General features: G+C 35.0%; 1 pseudogene; it reads right to left on the reverse strand.

Annotated features, from left to right (window-relative positions):
• Nucleotides 1-88: 88 nt before the first annotated feature.
• LOC120169460 lies at nt 89-20,420 on the reverse strand (annotated as a pseudogene).
• Between the last annotated feature and the right edge of the window lie 1,386 nt (nt 20,421-21,806).

Below are 21,806 nucleotides of genomic sequence, written 5' to 3' on the forward strand. Positions count from 1 at the left end.
TAAATTAGTACCCGCATCGAATATATCTGTATTCGACATTCACTTAGCCAACAATTTCATTTCTTGAGAAAAAAGAGAAGGAATATATGCAATCTAAACTGAACAAATTACTTCCCATAGCCATCTGTAAATTACAGAAGAGATTCATCCATTATACTACTAGATAAAAACATGTAACTCCTATATCACAAAAACTTTCTATAATCAATCTATACATTCTAATCCACCTTACCTCCGACTAGGAAACCAATAGATTCCCATGATCAAAAGGAGTTCCACATCTCCATATGGTGACGGAATATGTTTTGACTTGACCTTTGACAGACCATACGGTTAAAGAACATTGAGCACAGTAGATATATAGTGACAGTGTATGTTTATACTTCAACCTTCAAAAGAGTGGTTCGTATTCCCTTGGCTACCTTCAAGTATGCTAGCATATATATAACAAGAAGAGCTATAATGAATTGCCCGGAATGGAGCCATAGACCCTTACGAGAAGGATCAAAGTCCTTTTGTATTATCGGATGGTTGAGACCCTGGAAAAGCATAAGATAAATTTTAATCAGATCAGAGAACATTTAGCCTATGAGATAGGACATTAATGAAAGGGAGTAATACCATTTATATTAAGGCTGTCGGAAGGAGTACCAGTTTCATAGTTCATTTGAACAACATTGTGGAGCTCATCCTCCCATGTATTTGATAGCTAGAACCACAATGTATAGAAAGTTAAATTTGTAGTACTCATGAATCTTGGTTTTACGTAGATAATCTAGTTTTTTTTTAAGATTAGTAATCCTTTAAAAGATGTTAAAAGATGTTAAAAGACCTATAGAAAATGAAGGAAAACCTGATTGGGCTCCTTCAGTCCTCTGGTCATCGATGTCAAATGAGAAGAGATCTACGAATAACATCTTTGTTATTCCCCATAACAGGAAGAGCAGCCTGAACAAGTCTAGGTTGGAACGAGTGCAATGAAGGATAACCAACAGATAAATCCGGAGAAAACCCCCGAGTCGAAGAAGGGAAGGGTCATGATTGAATAATCTATACATTTTTTTTATAGAAATGAGAGACCTCATTAAAAAAATCCCCTTCATAACCTATGAAATATACACTATTTCACAGGACATTGGAAGGAGGAAAAGAGTCTCTCAAAATTTTATTGAATATCATAACCATAGTACATTAGAATTTACATCATACACCATACGACTACAACTAACAAGCATACAAAGAACCCCACATAATCAAACTCTCGTTCCTACACACAAAACCCACTCAACCAATTCTCTCTTTAGCAAGTTTATCCGCCTCCCAATTAGACCCTCTGCTAATATGCCTAACAATCACATCCCTATCCCTAACTAAAGATACAATCTCCTGCAAAACAAGGCTCAACGAAGCAGGACAACATCCCTAATTTTTAATCACATTGTAATATTAACCTTCCTTTATTGCACCAGTAGGAATCTATAAAAAACATCAACCCCTTTTAACTGACAACAATTCAGCTACTATAGGAGGACCATGACTAACAACCTCAGAGAAGGACCCCAACAGTAAACCCCCTGAATCTTCCGATGTAGGTTATGCGATAAATAAGGATAATTAGTTAGTATTTTAATATAACACTAACTCTTAGAAAGTTAGTAATTTAATATTTATTAAACTTGTAACATGTTTTAGATGAATATACAACAGTGAAGTTTTTCACTTTTCCTTACTTTTGTCATTTAATTTATTTAGTCACTTAATTCCTTTTACTTCACTTTACATTAGGCCTATTTTCAACATGGTATCAGTTAGGTGATCGATCCTTCACCTAAATCTAGTCGATTCATCAGGTAACCTGACAGGTTCTCACGTCTCCCTGTGCTAATCTCCAATAATGTCCAGTGTTACTGCCATGCTTATTCCTCAACCGCAACAGTGACAGCAGCAACCGTTTCCCTTAGATCCGGCCGTTGCAGTAGTTGGACATGCACTCCCTTTGCCGCCATCTTGGCCATCTAATGCACGGGATCTCCAGACTCCCTGGTCGCAAAGAACCTGATCCTGTAGCAAAAACATTAGGAACAAAATCTCCTCTTTGGTTCTTTGCCTAGTAATATTCAAATGTCGCAGAAGCCTACTGATGGGAAGTCTTCAAAACAGCATCAACAACGTGATACTCAAGGAAACTATATTGTGAATACTGATTTAAAAGGAATTTCGTTTACTAAAAAACAAATGGAAGAGTTGCAACAAGTTTTTAGTCAGTTAAACTCTCATTCCAATCAGTACTGAAGGTTAGATTCCTTCTGCTACTTTGGCTAATACATCCACCACTCCTACTTGGATTGTGGATTCTGGTGCAAGTGATCATATGACAGGTGATCTTTGGCTCTTTCACACTTTTCATGCCGACTCGTCTATCTCTCATATTCGAACAACTGATGGTTCTCTATCTGGTGTTATCGGTCATGGGTCTATTCGAATAAATTAGGACATTTTGTTATCTCATGTTCTTTATGTTCCCAATCTCACTTGCAATCTTATCTCCATTAGCAATTTGTCTGTCGATTTATGTTGTACCACGAAATTTAACTCTGATTTTTGTGAATTTCAGGATTCCAGCTCAAGGAAAGTGATTGGCAGTGTTATGCTTTGTGGGGGTCTTTACCTACTTCCAACAACTTTATTTTTCCACCCATCTACTTCCTTCAATGTTATACACAAATCTCCTTTACTTGAACCTTCAACCGATGTTATGTTATTGCATTTTCGGTTAGGACATCTCAGTTTCTTTTATCTTGCAAAATTGTTTCCATATTTGTTTGTCAATAAAAGTCCAAAATCTTTTTCTTATGATATTTGTCCACTTGTTAAACAAACTAAGGGTGTTTATCTACCTTCTCCATATAAACCGTCCAAACCATTTACCATGATCCATAGTGATATTTGAGGACCATCTCAGGTCGCATCTTTACATGGGTTTCAGTGGTTTATTTCATTAATTGATGATCACACTCGTACTAACTAGACCTTTCTCATGAAAACCAAATTTGAAGCTTGTGAAATTTAAACGGTTCCATAAGATGGTGAAACCCCAATTTCAGTGTTCAATCCAAATGTTTCATTCTGACAATGGTAGTGAGTATTTTGCCAATGTTTTGGGTTCTTTCTTTCAGGAAACCGGGATTGTTCATCTTACTTCGTGTGTCAATTCTCCTCAACAAAATGGGATTCCTGAGCGAAAAAATAAGCATCTTCTTGAGGTTACTCGGTCTCTACTTTTTTCCATAAATGTTCCTAACTATTTTTGGGGGGAAGTCCTTTTAACTGCCACTTATTTGATTAACCGTCTCCCTAATAAATCGTTACAATTTAAGTGTCCGAGAGCTGTTTTTCTTCAGTTTTTCCCAATTTTAAACTGATGACTTCATTGTTACCTCTTAGAGTTTTTGGTTGTACTGTGTTCATTCATAACAATGTTCCTTTCAGGTCCAAATTAAATCCTCGAGCATTTCGGTGTGTGTTTCTAGGTTATTCATCGAATCAAAAGGGTTTTCGGTGTTATTATCCTCGTACTAAGAAATTCTTTATTACTATGGACGTTACTTTCTTTGAAAAAACACATTTTTTCTTTAAAATTGCTATTCAGGGGGAGTCATATAATGAATATCAGTTTGTTGACTCACAACAATTGTCACTTGATTTGCAGCCAGCTTTTTTTATCAACCAGCATCGTCAAACCAGTTAAACCAGTCGAATAAGACTACAAAATCGCTACAGCCATACCAAACAACACTATCGAACCCAAAAAATGTATCATTGCCAAACCAGCCCACCGAAACACATTTACCTCTTCATGATCAACATATCACTTCACCTCAAATACCTTAATCTGAGTTGCAGATTTACAAGAGACAACAAAAACCTATTTCTAAATCAATCCCTGAACCTAATCCAGAGTCTCTCACACAGTATGGACACTGTGATGAACTGGAACTGAACGAGAATCTTTTAGAGAATGAAGAAGGTAATCAGAGTTCTTCCACTGAATTAAATGTTTTAATTGATGATAATGACTTGTCGATTGCTCAAAGAAAAGGAGTAAGAAAATGTAGAAATTATCCAACTGAGAGATTTGTTGCATATGGAAAGCTAAAGCCTTGTTCTAAGAACTTTACAGCAAGTGTAAATAGCATTACTGTTCCGGATACGGTGGAAGAAGCATTGAAAGATCCCAAGTGGAAAAAGGCAGTAGAAGAGGAATAAAAAGCACTGAAAAACAACAATACTTGGATTATAGTTGATCTTCCGAAAGATAAAAAACCAGTCGGCTGCAAAATGGGTATTCACGGTAATAAAAACTGATGGTAGCATTAAAAGATATAAGGTGAGATTAGTGGCGAAAGAATCCACTCAATCTTTTGGAGTTGATTATCATGAAACATTTTCTCCGGTAGCAAAACTAAACATTGTGAGAGTGTTACTATAACATTCTCCATACCGGGTTAGTGATCAAATTGCAAGATTTAAAAATTCAGTCACCAAATTGGATAAATTAAAAAAGTTCAAAGAATTGATTGAAATGTTTTGTGTAGGAGCAATTAGCAAAGAAGGAGAAACTAAAGGGGTAAATAAGTCTTTTAATAAGGGAATCAATTAAATATTACTTTTGAAGGGATATTTTAATACTACGTGGAAGATAATTGGGGAAAACCAAAGTTCCAGATTTCTCTTATTCTTCATTCTTCTTCTCTACCGTGAGACCAAAATAAAGGTGAGTTTTCTTGTTGATCAAATTCTTGATGAATTTAAGGTTGCTTATTGATCATTAGATGATAACTAAGCTTAAGGAAAGCTTTAGATTATCTTAAAACCATAAGATGAGGGAGTACATGAAGAATTAAAGAAAGGAAGTAAAATGAAATTTGGATAGAGTTCATAATAGAATTAGAAGTGAGATTTAACTTGTCATCAAGCTAATTAAAGAAGGAGTACATGAAGAATTAAAGAAAGGAAGTAGAAAATGAAATTTGGATAGAGTTCATAATAAGAATTAGAAGTGAGATTTAACTTGTCATCAAGCTAATTAAAGAATAGGAAAATTTGGATTAGAGTTCATAATAAGAATTAGAAGTGAGATTTAACTTGTCATCAAGCTAATTAAAGAATAGGAAGTGTTAGAATTAGATTAAGAACATGTTGGAAGTTGAGTGAGATTCTTAAATTCTATATGGAGAATTGGATTTCTAAGTTTTAGAGGTATGAAATGGATAATAATTAGTTTAAGTAAGAGTATGCAAGTTAGGGATATAAAAAGAGGGGAAATATAAAGTGTTGAGAAGATGATGAAGAGATTTTCATGCTAAAATAACATTTATGGGCAATATGCATCGATGCACATTCAATGTGTACCGATGCATCAAGGATAAATCCCATAAATTGTTCAAGGTGTATCGATGCACATGAAGTGCATCGATGCACTACTTTAAAATAAAAACATCGAATACCATCAGTGTATCGATGCACAAGTAGTGCATCGATGCACCCCCTTAAATACAAACATCGAATAGGATTTATGTATCGGTGCATAGATAGTGCATCGATTCACCCGTCAAGGGATGCATCGATACATGGTGTAGTGCATCGATGCATACCTTCATTAAAAGATGAAAATGGCTTTTCTTTTAGCCCAAGCAATGATAGTTTAGAATATATTAATTAGTATATTGATAAGTATCAATGAATTACTATGTAGATACAGAGCCTAAACAAGTTCCAGAACAATTGCCTAGTAAGATCGATCGAGGAAAAAGCAAGGAAATATAGGTGTGTGCATATGCATAACATGATTATAGCGATATATTCAGTTCTAGACTTGTGAGAGAAGTCTTCAATACATTGATGCATGATTCATTTCATATTGTGAAGCATGATATGAATTCATACTATGTGCATTGTGTAACATGTTTTAAATGAATATGTATGCAAAGTTATATGAGCCATGTGATGAAGGTAAGGAAATGATATGTCTATGTGATATACTATGTAATTTGGGAAAAGCCCATGTTATGTAGATGTGAACTATAGGTATAGTTTGTATTCCAAGAGTAGAGGGTCTACGTGCAATTCTATGCGGCACTTCGGTGAATTCTATCGGCACTTCGTGCATTTATACGAGCTGTGGTGACAGCATAGTGCACAACTCACAGTACTCACATACCTTAGGTTCTCAGTATGGTATCATGGACACTAATCTTATAATACGAATTCATGAATGTTAATGTACTATGCTTACAGGTAAGGAACATAATGATATAAACTGCATGGTTAAGTATTTGATTTCATCTCATTCCATTTTATTATGGCATTTTCATTACATTTCTTTGTTGTTATTATTATTATATTGCCTCACTAAGTCGATGACTTACCGTGTGAGTGTTTCACACGTAGGATCCGAGAAAGTGTACAAGACAGGTTAAGCAGCTGGACAACACTACTCCTGTAACTATCAGATCAGAGGCAACTTAATCGGTAGGTCTTTTTGTTATGTAAATGAATGTTGGCATGTAATCAAAGGGTCAAGTTGTGCATGCTCTGAGTATTTTGATAAACTTGTATTAACATATGTATATTATTGTATTTTAATAATATAAGTTCAAATGTTTTATCATTTTTTTAGAGTATTGTTTTGTATAGTCAATGTGACATCCTGGACTCATATCCGGGTCAGGTATGGGTTGAGGGTGTTACAGTTAATGTCATTAGCAATTAATGAGAATTGGGTGCTTCATCAGTTAGACATCAAAAATGCATTTCTAAACGGAAACGTGGAGGAGGAAGTATATATGCGAATTCCACAGGGTGTGAAGAGTAATACAGGAAAAGCATGTAGATTACTAAAGTCCTTGTATGGACTGAAGCAGTCCTTGTATGGACTGAAGCAATCTCCAAGAGCCTGGTTTAACAGATTTACAAAGGTGATTATTTAGGATGGTTACATGCAATGTCAGTCGGATCACACTTTATTTGTCAAAACAACTTCAACAAAAAAAATACAATTTTGATTATCTATGTGGATGATATCATTCTAACAGGTGATGATTGTATGGAGATAGAAAGATTGAAAAAGCTACTGGCAAAGGAGTTCGAAACCAAAGACTTGGGAACTTTACTGTTTTTTTTAGGCATGGAGGTTGCAAGGTCAAAAGAAGGAATAATGATCAATCAAAGGAAATATATCCTTGATCTACTATCAGAAATTGGAATGAAGGGATGTAAGCTGGCAGAAACACCCATAGAAGCAAATCTTAAGCTAAGGAGAGAAGAATTGGGAAGTCCTATAAACAAAGAACAATATCAAATGCTAGTAGGTAAACTAATTTATTTATCACTTACTAGACCTGATATTGCATTCCCTGTCAGTATAGTGAGTCAGTATATGAATGATCCAAAAGAAGAACACTTAGAGGCTGTGAATGGAATTCTAAGATACTTGAAAATGACACCAGGACATGGGTTAATTTTTAAAAAGAGTGATTATAGTACAGTAAGATTTTTTTTTAGATTCAAGTTGGGCATGTAACATCCTCAATATCGGGTTAGTGACTAAATTGAAATATTTCAAAATTTTTGGTCAAAGTAGATAAATCGAAAAGTTTGCGGACTTATATTGAAAATTTGGTATATGATTAAATATTAAAGAAGGAAATATGGTAGGGCAAAATGGTAATTTGATAGAAAGATAATTATTAAGTGGGGATATATATGAGTTACACGTGGGAGATGAAGGGGTAAAACGAAGCTTTCTAGAGAACTATCTTCTTCTTCATCATCTTCAACCGTGAGCCTTAAGGGAAAAAGGTGAACTCTTTGTTTGTTGATTATTTATTGAATTTAAAGTTAGGTTATGATCCTCGGGTGATACATAAGCTTAAGAAAAGATTAGGTTGTCTTAAAACCATAAGATGAAAGAGTTAGGAGAGATTAAAGACTAAGAGTTTTTAAATGAAAACATGAAATATAGTTGATAAGTGGAATTTGAGATTAAGTTTGACTTGTCAATGAATGAATTAAGAGATATGAAGTGTTAGAGTTGAATTTAGAACATGTTGCAAAGTGGGTGTAATTATTGAATTATATATGAAGGATGTGAATTTTAGGTTTAAGAGGTGATAACTGAGTAGTAATGGATTTAAGTATAAGGATGTGAGTTAGGAATATGTAAGGGGGATGAAATATGAAGTTGTAGAGCTAAGTTGAGTAATTTTCGTGCATAAATGTGAATTTTGGACTGGTGTGTATCGGTACACATTCAACATGTATCGATACATAAAGGGAAAATTTCCAGAAATTATTCAGAGTGTATCGATACACAGGAAATGTATAGATACACCCATTAAAATGAAAACATCGAATGTAATTTGTGTATCGATATATAGGCAGTGTATCGATACACACATTAAGGAATGTACTGATACACTACAGAGTGTAGCGATACCTACCTTAAATAAAAGATGAAAGTAGCCTTTCTCTTAGTTTAAAAAAATGAAAGATTATAGTATATCAATTAGAGTATTGATATGGATCCATGTATTATTGTGTAGATATAGAACGTAATCCCATTCCGGAACAATCAAAGAATTAGAAACTGTCGAGATAGAGAAAGTACTATAATCAAACAAGGCTAAGGTGAGTGCATATTATTTAGCATATGATGTTTAATGGAAATAAGACTTACGATAAGTCTATTTCCAATGATGAAATACATGAATTCATAGATAGAAGCATGTGTTTGTTATGATTCATATGGAATATGAGCATATGTGTTTATATGTTATTGTGAATGTTACATGATATAGATATGTATATAAATTTATGAACTTATATGACTATGAGATATGAATGTGATATATGAACATAAAAGATTAAGTGACATGAGCTAAGTGATCATATGAAAATAAGAACATGTGAAATGAAGTGCATGATGAGAAAATATGGAACTCTATAAGAGTATTACATGATATATGATAAAGAGTTATAAGTTATGTGCCGATGTGATATAAATATATGATAAACCTAATATTAATAATGCTCATGTTATATAATGTGAGAACCATAGGTATAGTTGGCATGTCAAGAGTCAAGAGTTCATAGGTCTTTCGAGACATACAAAGATCCTTCGGGATAAATTTCACATGCCCCTGGTGGGACCCCATACGAGCTGTGGTGACAGCATAGTGCACAACCTCAATGTACTCTCATACCTCAAGTTCTCAGTAATGTACATGGGCTTATAAAAGATATGAAAGGATTTGTATGATTGTATGTTATCATGTTACTATTGTTTGTATTGAATCATATATGCACATGAACTAATAAATAGATAATGATAAATATATGTTAGGATATGAAATATGTTATAGAAAGGATAAGAATATGTGGTTAATAGATGAGGAAGTTAATGATGATCCATGCATATGTATTTATTTCTTGATATGTAATTTGAAGATGATTATATATGATGTGGTAAAATGAAGTGAGTTTGGATAACATGATAGAAAATAGTATGCATACATTGTTACATGTTATAAAGGGTATTATATGTTTTATTATGCCTCACTAAGTCTATGACTTAGCATGTAAGCGTTTTTACACGTAGGTTCAGAAGAACAAGACGATCAAATTTAGGAGTGTGCAGAGCTGCGTATCTTCACTCAAAGATTAGATCAGAAGTAAATTCACAGTATGTATTTTGCTGGGTTAAAAGTGTTGGCATGTAGAAATGTGTAATTTATAAATGCTCTGATCAATTTTGTAACATTTTGAACTTAACTATGTAAATATAGCTTTTGTGTTAATAAAAATTTAAATTTCATACAGTTTTTACGAATGTATATGCTTTGAAAAGTCAATTTGACACCTTGGACTCGTATCCGGGTCGGGTACGGGTTGGGGTGTTATATTTAATGATATCAGAGCTAATGTTTAGCCGATTCTAGACATAAACCTGAGTCTATAGTGTCTTTAGATGTGTACATGCCAACATAATAGTGATAACTTCTGATCTAATTTGAGTAATAAGTATGATGTTATGCTAATAGAGTTACTAGGTTATATTTTATTAGATTTTCGAACAAGATAGCTCCCGAAGTGAAGTGGGAGATGATAAATTAGCTGAGAGTAGTAATTCACCTACCCTAGCCAGGCAAGGTGAAGGACAAACACCTTCTGGAATGCCTGTACAAGACCAAGATATATTCTTTAGGACGTTGGACGCAATCTTGACGTGTTTCCAACATCCTACCTCCTCAACACAGAGAATGAACGTGGCAAATGAGTTAAAAGGATTAGGAGCTCCTGAATTCAAATATGAAGTTGAGAAAGGTCCTGTTGTTGCGGACCTTTGGCTCAACGATGTGAAGATCATGTTAGAGGGACTCCATTGTTCTGATATGGAAAAGTTAGACGGTGTAGTCTCCTTTCTACATGGGCAAGCGAGAATTTGGTGAACGAATGTCACTTTGAGGATGCCAAGTGATCAGATAACCTGATATTTGTTCTTAGAAGAGTTTAAGAACAAATATATATGAGACCAGTTTATCAGGCAAATGAAGTCAGAATTCTTGAATCTGAAACAAATAAATCACATTGTGTATGAGTACGAGTGTGAATTTAATAAGTTAAGTCATTTTGCAGCTGAATTGATTCTAACGGAAAAGGATGCGTGTGATTGGTTTGTGGAGGGCTTGCACCCAAGATTGAAGGAGATGTTAATTGCGTTGAATCTGTCCTCGTTTCAAGAGGTAGTGAATCATTCAAATTCTCTTCAAAGAGCTCAGAATGAACAGTTTGGGAAGCAGAGAGCTCAATCTTCTAAACGAACTGGGGTTTCGTAGAGTTCTGCACCCCCTAAGAGAGGCATAGATTCTGATTTCTGATCTCAAGCACAATCAGAGTCGATAGCATATTCCATTAAAGAATCGAATCAGATGAGAGTTTGACATACTCAGTTTGGAGGGTCTGGTGATAAGCGAGCACAACAAAGTTAAATTATACAATCTCATATCTGTGGAAGAAGCCATAGTGGAATATGTAGAGTAGTCATTAGAGCCTATTTCCGATGTGGAGAAACAGGGCATTACATGAAGGATTGTCCATTGAGAGCAAGAGAGCATGTATAGTCAGAGCGATATGGTTTGATGTCTCAGAGAGAACAGGGTAAAGGTAGAGGAAGAAATCAGACATAATCTTCTACTCAACAGGAAATACGCTCCACATCTAGAGTATATAATCTCAAGATCAATGAAGACTGTGATGATCCAGAGATAATAACAGGTATATTTCTATTGTACAGTAAATGTGTTATGATATTGGTTGATTTGAGCTTGCATATCCATATATGAGTAGTGAATGGGTAAGGGAATTGAGAATTTAGTTAGAAGTTATTTGTAGTAATATGGTAGTGACAAATCCATTAAGGCATAATGCTCAGGTAAATAAGATATGTTGAAGGTGTTTAATTCAGATTCAGGGAATTGGATTTTCTGATAATCTAATGGAGTTACTTTCGAGGGATCTAAAATAGTAGTGTTAAATGATAGATGCTATCATGAAAATATTAAAAGAGCAAGTGATGAGGATATTGTTTTCGAAGAGTTTAAGAATGTGTACACTAGTGATTAATTTAAAAGATAAAGGCAGATGGAATATTTGAATTTGAATCAAGGAAATTGTATTATGTATAAGTAAGAATAAAGGTTTGATAAGTTAAAGAAATGAAGGATGAGTTATTTTGACTGGAAAGAATATATATGGATGGTTTGACGAAGGGTTAAGTTTGGCTTTAAAGAACTGGGTTGAATAACAAAGTAATGTGAGGGTGCAAGTATTAGAGCCAAAGGATTGGTATGTTGAAGGAAGTTAAGGATTGACATAAAATTTTAAGAAAATAGAAAGGGATAAGTATCTTGTGATTTGAATAAAGGTTTTATAAAGAATAGGGTTTGTACCAATACTGTTAACTATCAGAGTTATGAAAATACGATGAAAAGTGTTGATTAGGGATAAATTTAACTGATATGAAAAGAGTATGGGAGTCAAGTTTATGATAATATGAGAGATTAATTGAAGAGGTAATATGTGAATATGAATAGAAGATGTGTACTCAATATCTTCATTTAATAGAGCAATGAAAATTCGAGGATGAATTTTCTTAAAGGAGAGATTTGTAACATCCTCAATAGCAGGTTAGTGACTAAAGTGAAATATTTCAAAATTTGTTAGTCAAAGTAGATAAATTGAAAAGTTTGGGGACTTATATTATAAATTTGGTATAGGATTAAATATTGAAGAATGAAATATGGAAGGGCGAAATAGTAATTTGATAAAAAGATAATTATTAAGTGGGGATATTATTTATGAGATATGAATGTGATATGTGAACATAAAAGATTAAGTGACATGAGCTAAGTGATCATATGAAAACAAGACATGTGAACATAAAAGATTAAGTGACATGAGCTAAGTGATCATATGAAAACAAGAACATGTGAAATGAAGTATATGATGAGAAAATATGGAACTCTATAAGAGTATTACATAATATATGATAAAGAGTTATAAGTTATGTGCCGATGTGATAGAAATATATGATAAACCTAATATTAATAATGCCCATTTTATATGATGTGAGAACCATATGTATAGTTGGCATGCCAAGAGTTGAGGGTTCATAGGTCTTTCGAGACATACAGAGATCCTTCGGGATATACATAGGTCATTCGAGACAAATTTCACATGCCCTTAGTGGGACCCTATACGAGCTATGGTGACAGCATAGTGCACAACCTCAATGTACTCGTATACCTTAAGTTCTCAGTAATGTACATGGGCTTATAAAACATATGAAAGGATTTGTATGATTGTATGTTATCATATTATTATTGTTTGTATTGAATCACATATGCACATGAACTAATAAAGAGATAATGATAAATATATGTTGGGATATGAAATATGTTATAGAAAAGATAAGAATATGTGGTTAATAGATGAGGAGGTTAATGACGATCCATGCATATGTATTTATTTCTTGATATGTAATTTAAAGATGATTGTATATGATGTGGTAAAATGAAGTGAGTTTGGATAACATGATAGAAAATAGTATGCATACATTGTTACATGTTATAATGGGTATTATATGTTTTATTATGCCTCACTAAGTCTATGACTTAGCATGTAAGCATTTTTACAAGTAGGTTTATAAGAACAAGAGGATCAAATTTAAGAGTGTGCAGAGCTGCGTATCTTCACTCAAAGATTAGATCAGAAGTAAATTCACAGTATGTATTTTTCTAGGTCAAAAGTGTTGGCATGTAGAAATGTGTAATTTATAAATGCTCTGATCAATTTTGTAACATTTTGAACTTAACTATGTAAATATAGCTTTTGTGTTAATAAAAGTTTAAATTTCATACAGTTTTTACGAATGTATATGCTTTGAAAAGTAAATTTGACATCTCGGACTCGTATCTGGGTTGGGGTGTTATAGGGCAGGTGAATTAATGGATAGAAGATCTACAACTGGTTATTATTCATTTGTTTGGGGAAATCTGGTTACTCGGAGAAGTAAAAAACAGGCGGTGGTGTCTCGAAGTAGTGTAGAAGCAGAATTTAGAGCAATGGCACTTGGAATTTGTGAAGGAATTTGGCTTCAAAGACTGTTAACTGAGCTAGGGTTATGTGCCAACAAATGGTTTGAACTTCAAAGTGACAGTAAATCTACAATAAGTATTGCAAAGAATCTTGTTCATCATGACCGAACGAAGCATGTGGAAATTGATAGACATTTCATCTCTGAAAAGGTGAATGGTGGAACTGTGAAACTCAATTATGTTTCAATGAAGAATCAGTTAGCATATATTCTCACCAAAGCACTTCCAAGAATTACCTTTGATGAGATTATATCCAAGTTGGGTCTTTTCAATATTTACTCCTCAACTTGAGGGGGAGTGTAGGTTATGCGATAGATAAGGATAATTAGTTAGTATTTTAATATAACACTAACTCTTAGAAAGTTAGATAGATAAGGATAACTACTAAATAGTTTAGTTTAAATTAAATAATTATTCTCACCTACTGTATATATTTATTAAACTTGTAACATGTTTTAGATGAATATACAACAGTGAAGTTTTTCACTTTTTCTTACCTTTGTCATTTAATTTATTTCGTTACTTAATTCCTTTTACTTCACTTTACATTAGCCCTATTTTTAACACCCGCCAATTCCCTCTTTTAGCGAATCACCACTAATTGCACCATCAACATTCATTTTAAAAAATCCCACAGGAGGCGGAACCCAAATAAACCGAGATAACCCAAATAAACCGAGATAACCCAAATCTTTTATGGCTCCCACAATGGTCAGCAACATATGGGTCTCCTACTAAACAATCAAAGAAAGAGGAAAAATGAGGGTGCTTAGTAGTGAACCAAGCCACAAACCTATACCACGCAAGAAAAAAAAGATTAAGCTGATCCATAAAGCCATTCAAAAAATATTTGATTCCTATACTTCCATATAGACCACAACACGTCTCTCAGAATAAACTTCCATATTTCAGACTTCGGAACCAGCCCCCAACAAGCTTGTAAAAAAATTCAAGGATCAAAAGGAAGAGGAGATCGAACATTCCAAAAACGTAGGAACCTGCACCAATAAACCCCAGGACACACAACAGTTGAAACAAGTGAGAAACCGACTCTGGAAGCAACCCACATAAAGGACAAGTAATGTCACTAATACAAGGAACCTTTATCTTCAACAATTCACACTTCACTGCCAACTTCTGATGCATAACCTTTTAAAGGAATGATTCAACCCTAAGAGAGACAAGTCTACACCAAACCATACTAACCCAACCTGGACCAAGCCCCAACACATTGGACCAACACTTTAGGAAAGACCTCACTGAATATGCACCATCACCACTCCCTTTCCACAAAAAACAATCATATTTCCTCTGATCGGTAATAACACTCTCCAATAACTTCATCAAATCAAGCCACACATCCAATTTCCAATCGGCTAGATTCCTCGTCAATTTGATCTCCCAAACCCAGGATGACGAGCAAAACGAACCAAAATCTAAAATTTTACCAAACTTATTAACATATAGGGAAAAAAGTCTAGGGAACCTATTCTTTAACGGCATCCCACCAATCCACACATCATGCCAAAATAAAATAAACTTCTCATCCCCAACTTTCAACTACATCAACTTTTGGGCGCACTTACCAAAAACATCCTCTTTCAGCCAGCTTTGAACTACATTTTTCCACATCCAGGATACATGGATTGAAAACTCCTTCAAGAGAATATTACTACTATCCAAATTGTATTTACATCATACCATTCTTTTCCACTAGGAGTTCTTTTCACAAAAGAATTTACATGCCCATTTGCTCAAAAGAGCTCTGTTCACTAACTGCATGTTAGAGATTCTCAGCCCTTCACAATCCTTTGACGAACAAATAATCGACCACTTAACCAGGTGGATCTTGTTTCACTCAGCTAAACCTTCCTAAAAGAATCTAGCCATATTAGAATTTAATTTTTTTTAAAACAGATGCTGGAATTCTAAAGATAGACAAAAAGTATATAGACAACAAGCTAAGAACAGATTTCACAAGAACTGTTCTGTTAGCCAACGAGAGGAATGAAGCTTTCCACCCAACCAATTTAGAATAAAATTTTTGAACCACCGGTTCCCACATTAAAGCCGAGTTCCTCTTAGCACCCAGAGGAATTCCAAGGTATTCTGTTAGGAAGTGCCAACTGAATACCAAATAATATCAGCCCAATCTTTTATCACCCCCTCATCCATATTGATGTCATATACCTTGCTTTTGACTAGGTTGATTTGAAGCCCCGTAGCAACTCAAAAATCAATAGTACACTCCTTACGTTCTTTAACTGGCCTAACGAAGCTCCCAAAAAAATCAAAATGTCATCTGCGAATTGTAGATGAGAAAGTTCAAAAGTATAGCTTGGTTCCCCAATGATGAACCCATTAAACAATCCCTAATTGACTGCTTTAGAAAGAAGACGACTAAGAAGCTCCCAAACCAAATTGAATAATAGGGGGAGAGAGAATAACCTTGTCGAAGCCCTTTGGAAATTTTAAAGTCCTCCGTGGGAGAACCGTTCACTAAGACTGAAACAGTGGCCAACGAAATACATTGATGAATGTAAGAGCACCATTTCTCCCCAAAACCCATAAGATCCATCACTTTTAATAACAAGGACCAATCAACCGAGTCATATGCTTTCCTAAATTCAACTTTAAAGGCAACTCCTGCAAACTCTTTCCTCCTCCAATATTCAATACCTTCATTTGCTATAAACAAACAGTCCAGAATCTTCCTACTCGGGATAAATGTGAATTGGGAAGGCCCAATTAATAAATTCATGCAACCTCTAAGTCTCTTAGCTAAAGCTTTTGACAAAATTTTGTATAGTCCCCCAACAAGACTGATTGGCCGAAAATCTTCAATGCATTTCAGACCCAACTTCTTAGGGATCAAGGTGATAAAAGAGTGATTAATTCCTCTTTCCCACTATTTTCCAGCAAAGAAATCACCATAAAACCTCATCACCTCATCTTTCAGGTTTGGCCAATTTTTTTTAAAACCCATATTTAGCCCATCTTGCCCTAGTGCTTTGTTAGAATCTGACTCTGTAACTATTTCCCATATTTTTTCTTCTGAAAATGAAACTTACAATCGTGTGGCAACATCTGTACTCAGTCTGGAAAAACCAATGTCCATCTCCTTTACTTCAATAGTATTTTTAGTGTTATAGGCGACTTTAAAGAACTCAAGAATATGGACTCTAATAACGCTCGGATTCAAACACTACTCCCCATTAATCTTTATAGAGTTGATAGAATTCACCCTACCTCTACTGGATGCACAATGATGAAAGAATCTTGAATTACGGTCCCCCTCCAAGAACCACTTGCACCTAGACTTCTGACGCCAAATTCGTTCCTCCATATGGTAAAGACTCTATAATTTATTTTTAGCCTTCATTATCGAGTCAAAAGAGGCAGAATGTGACCCCTGTTACAAGGCCAACTCCATCTCATGAATAGAGTTCTTAAAAGCCGAGATCTTTCCCGGTAGTTCAGAGTGTCTACTTCTGGTCCAATCTTTAGCAGCAGCCTTCACTCCTTTCAAAAGGTATGTTATTCCTCTACGTCTCTTCTCCCTCTTCAGTTCATCGATTTTCTCTTTTACCATTTCCTAGAAACTCTCATCTTCTATCAAATAGTTAAATAATTTAAACGGTCGATGACCCCAATTAATCACATAATTTTCCAATAGAACATGATTATGGTCAGAGAGAGAACGATGAAGTAGTAATTGAGAAATCCTCGAGAAAAATCTAAAAACCTTTTGCAATAAGAAACCTATTTTGCCTGAGCACCAATTGATCCGCTCTATTATTCCTTCAAGTGAAACCACCACCAATCAAAGAAAGATCCACCAGATTCGTATTTTGACCAAACTCAAAAAATCCCTAATTGAATGAGAATTTTAAGACCTACCTACTTTTTTTCCCGGATTCAAATAGGTGTTAAAATCCCCACCTACACAGATAGGCCAAATTACTTGATCAATAAAAGAGTATAGCTCATAAAAAACTTTTCTTTTCTGCTTCAATGAAAAGACCATACACGTTGACAAACCAACATTAAGAGCCATTTTCTTTAGATTTCCTTAAAAACGCTACAAATCTATTAACCACAAACTGATCCATTACTTCAATCTTCGCCTCGTCCCATAAACTTAACAAACTGCCTGCTAACCCCACTGAAGGAACCACAACACAACCTTACAATAACCTCCATCTTAACCTCCTCAACAGAGACAGTTTAACCAATTTGACTTTGCTTTCCTGCAAGAAAACCACCATAGGCTTCTTCTCCACGATCTTACGCCTAATCGTCTTAACCTTCTCATTTCTCCCCAAACCCCGCACGTTCCAAGTAAGACACAAAAAATTTAACATATATAAACACAAAAACCAAATAACTCTATAGGACAGGACTGGGAATTAATACCCATCCCCTAACCCCTTTCTCCGATTGGGTGAGATTCTTCACAAGTTCTCTCTTTCATCCCTTAAAAGTTATACCTAACAGATTGTTTACCTCCCAAGTAGCGTTGATTTCCTCATCAACCTCCTGTAATCGCATCATCTTGTCACTAGCCTCCGAACTACATCTATCTCATTTTCCTCCAGACCTACGGTAAACTCTCTCGAACCTTTGTTCCTTGTTGATTCCCTTAACTTCACTATTAACCAAAACATTACACTCGGAATGAGAAGCAACCCTTCCCAAACTTTTATATTTTGACTGCACCGGTTGAAAACCCTCAACTTCATACTCCCCCCCAACACCATTAGTCCACACCTTTCTTTACCACTTCCTTTAACACCTCCTTTGGTCAACGACTCTTTTACTTCAAATCCACCCGAGTCATCTCCTTCACTGAAGAAGCTTTTCAAGGGTTAGATGAGACATATGTAGATATTAAGAACTCATAAATATATGCTTGATCAACTTTCATCTTTCGCAAGAAGCCCTTCTATATTATAATCCAGCCTGGGGTTAACCGTAGCAAGTTTCATTTACAGAAACTGCAAAAGGAAATTACATGATTATACTACAAATTAATTCCAAAGTTGTAACAATATTTACATCAATCCAGAATCAAATTCACTAATTAATTAAACTAAAGTATCTATAATTCCACCATCACAAATTACACTAGATTATTAGGGAACAAGGTTGAAAAACAGAAGTTGCAAATTCTGCTCCAATACCTCAACCTGCCACTGAAGCGATTGCACATGGTTAATTATTTCATCTAGCATCATTGTCTTGCCTGTAATCTGCAAGAACCAATAAACTCTTTTATGAATACTACTGAGAAGTTGATATGGTTGTACTTTATAAGTTATAGGGTCCAAGTTATCACTCATTGCTGCAACCAGGCACAAGGTCCTGAAGAAACTTCATCATTTCACTGATCTTTTCTCTCCTTACCTGAAGTGATAACTAATCAACTCCAATCTAAAAAATATGAAAGATTTGATACTGTTATTTCAGAGAGTATTCCATATAAAATTTACCATTTTCGCAAGACTGTGGTTGTTTGTTACTTAGCCTTTTCGGGCTCTCACATGGATGTAATCTTCTTTTGGTGGATAAGAAGCTGGGGACCCTTGCTTGCTTCCCTGTAGTCTTATTGATATTTGTTGTTTGCTTCTGGTCTCCTTTTTGTTGATTTTTAGCACCATCCTTAGCTGCCTCGGTAGGTGGTCGGCCTCCCTTAGCTTGATCAATCTCAGTATCCTACCACAAACTTGGCAATAAAATCTTGGACGATACACAGAAGTGTATGATAGATCTGGGAAACAATTGGTGAACATTTTTTACTTGTAAACTCCTTTTTCTTTTCTTCCAAATAAGACCCTTGACAGAATGTATGTCATCTGTATCATTGAATAAATATGGTTCATATTGACCTACATCACAACCACCAAACTCAGCCTCATCGAACTCATTACCAGAGCCACCAGTTCCTTGTTTTGCTTCTTCGTTAGCTTACACAAGACTTTCACTTTTCCTTTCGTTCTCAAGTGAGATATCTTTAGCCCTATTTTCAACTTTCAAACAAGCATCTCTAGTAGCTTCAGCAACATTTAACTTACTCTTCTGAGATTCCACACCAGATACAGATTTTATCCCGTTGACTGTGAACATATCTTCAGGTCCCAATATTAATCCCATGCCTTAAGAATACATACCCATATATTCAGGCATACCAAGGCTCACCATATCACTAAAACTCCCCCCATTAAAGCTCGAGAACCTCTCAACTCCCTCAATGAAAGTTGAATCAGTCGGCAACTGTGATAGACTATGTGGTAGAATTCCAATCGAATTTGGTAAAAAAAACCACTTTCAATGTTTAACTTGCGACATTCCAACCTATATCAAATGGTCTATCAATGTTACATCTCAAAGAGGTAAGAATACCTTTCCCAGTGCATATTGCATTTGAAGAGATTGTACCATTTTGCACATTGATGTCATAAAATACCAAGTTTTGAGAATTAGATGGGTGCTCGCAAAGGTTAGAACCAAACAAGTTTGCCACTAAAGAAGAGCACACGACGAATCAATAGCCAATGGATTACTACTAATAATTAAACTCATACCAAAACTTGTGTGATTGGCACCATCAAACTGCCAATCCAATGACAAAGCAAGTGCTTGGTAGTTTATGTTATTCCCATTCCTGTTTTCTAGCTCATATTTATCCTTTTCACCTATATACATCCCTTTTCCAACAAAAAGTAGCAAAAGAAAACTCGGCCTTTCTCCATAATTATGTTTGAACACCTAACTAACAACTATTCAAAGTTAGGCTGATGAAAAGAAACTAAGCCTTAAAATTTTGACCATTACCTAAATATAACCTTAAATGCTATAAGATGATCAAATAAAGATCCAACACCATAAAGGATACGGGTAGAAAAGAACAACAATAACCAAATCACATGGGAAAATGATCTAAGCCTTTAACATGATATTAAAACACATTAACTTTAACAACAAGCTTCAAGCTAAGTCCGCAAGGAGACTGAAAAAAACTTACAATACAAAGAAGGCATAATCCTAGAAAAGCTAAAATTCACCCACCCCAAAATAAAGCCACAGAAAGTGCTCACAACAATTCTAGAAGAGAACCCCACTTCAATTAATGAACCCCCAAAACCAGAAGTGAAATTATGTATCAAAGATCCCCACAAGCTGAAACAGAATTTCCAAAGCAACAACTGGAAACCGGAAGCACCCAAATTTTCACAAAGCAAAAGAAAAGAAAGCTTTACTGAAGACAGATAAAAAATAGGGAACATAAGAGAAAATAGAGGTTCAAAGAAGAGCTGTAAGAAAAAAGAAATTAAAAGTCTAGTAGAAGTAATCAATTAAACTAGAGGGAAAAAGAATAATTATTTTAGTACAATAAATTCAAACCCCTAGTCAAGAGTTTTAGTAGAGAAAACCCAGAAAAGAGATAGAGGAACTTTTTACTTACTTTCTTTGTACTCTCTCCGCTCTCTCTTGTGAGACCCTTTTTTTTCTTCTTCTTCAAAACATTATAACGCGGCATATTTATCGAAAAATCACTATTTTTTATTTACGTGTCAGACACTGTTAGAAAAAATATTACGGATCTAGCACCCTTTGCAGAAAGGCGCGGCTCATGCATCGCGCCTTATGCTGATGTGGCGCCACGTGTTGAAAGGCGTGACCCATGAACCGCGCCTTACGCCAGCTGGAGCCACATCAACGTAAGGTGTGGTGCATGGGTCGCGCCTTTCTACCAGCTAACACACGCTCTAGAAAGGCTCGGTTCATGAGTCGCACCTTTCATAATTGTATCTGAATTTCTCGCTTTTAAACTTTTCCCTCAGCTATAAATAATACGCTCTTAACCCGTAAACATCACCCAACAATCCTCTTATCTTTGATTCAGAAGTTTGTTTGATCTTTCGTTGTAAGGTATTTTTTTAATATATAATATTTTTTATATATGATTAAATAATACGCTCTCAACCCGTAAACATCACCCAACAATCCTCTTATCTTTGATTCAGAAGTTTGTTTGATCTTTCGTTGTAAGGTATTTTTTTAATATATAATATTTTTTATATATGATTA

Source organism: Hibiscus syriacus, unplaced genomic scaffold, assembly GCF_006381635.1.
Source record: "Hibiscus syriacus cultivar Baekdansim isolate YM2019G1 unplaced genomic scaffold, ASM638163v2 tig00003041_pilon, whole genome shotgun sequence".
In the NCBI taxonomy this organism is placed as follows: domain Eukaryota; kingdom Viridiplantae; phylum Streptophyta; class Magnoliopsida; order Malvales; family Malvaceae; genus Hibiscus; species Hibiscus syriacus.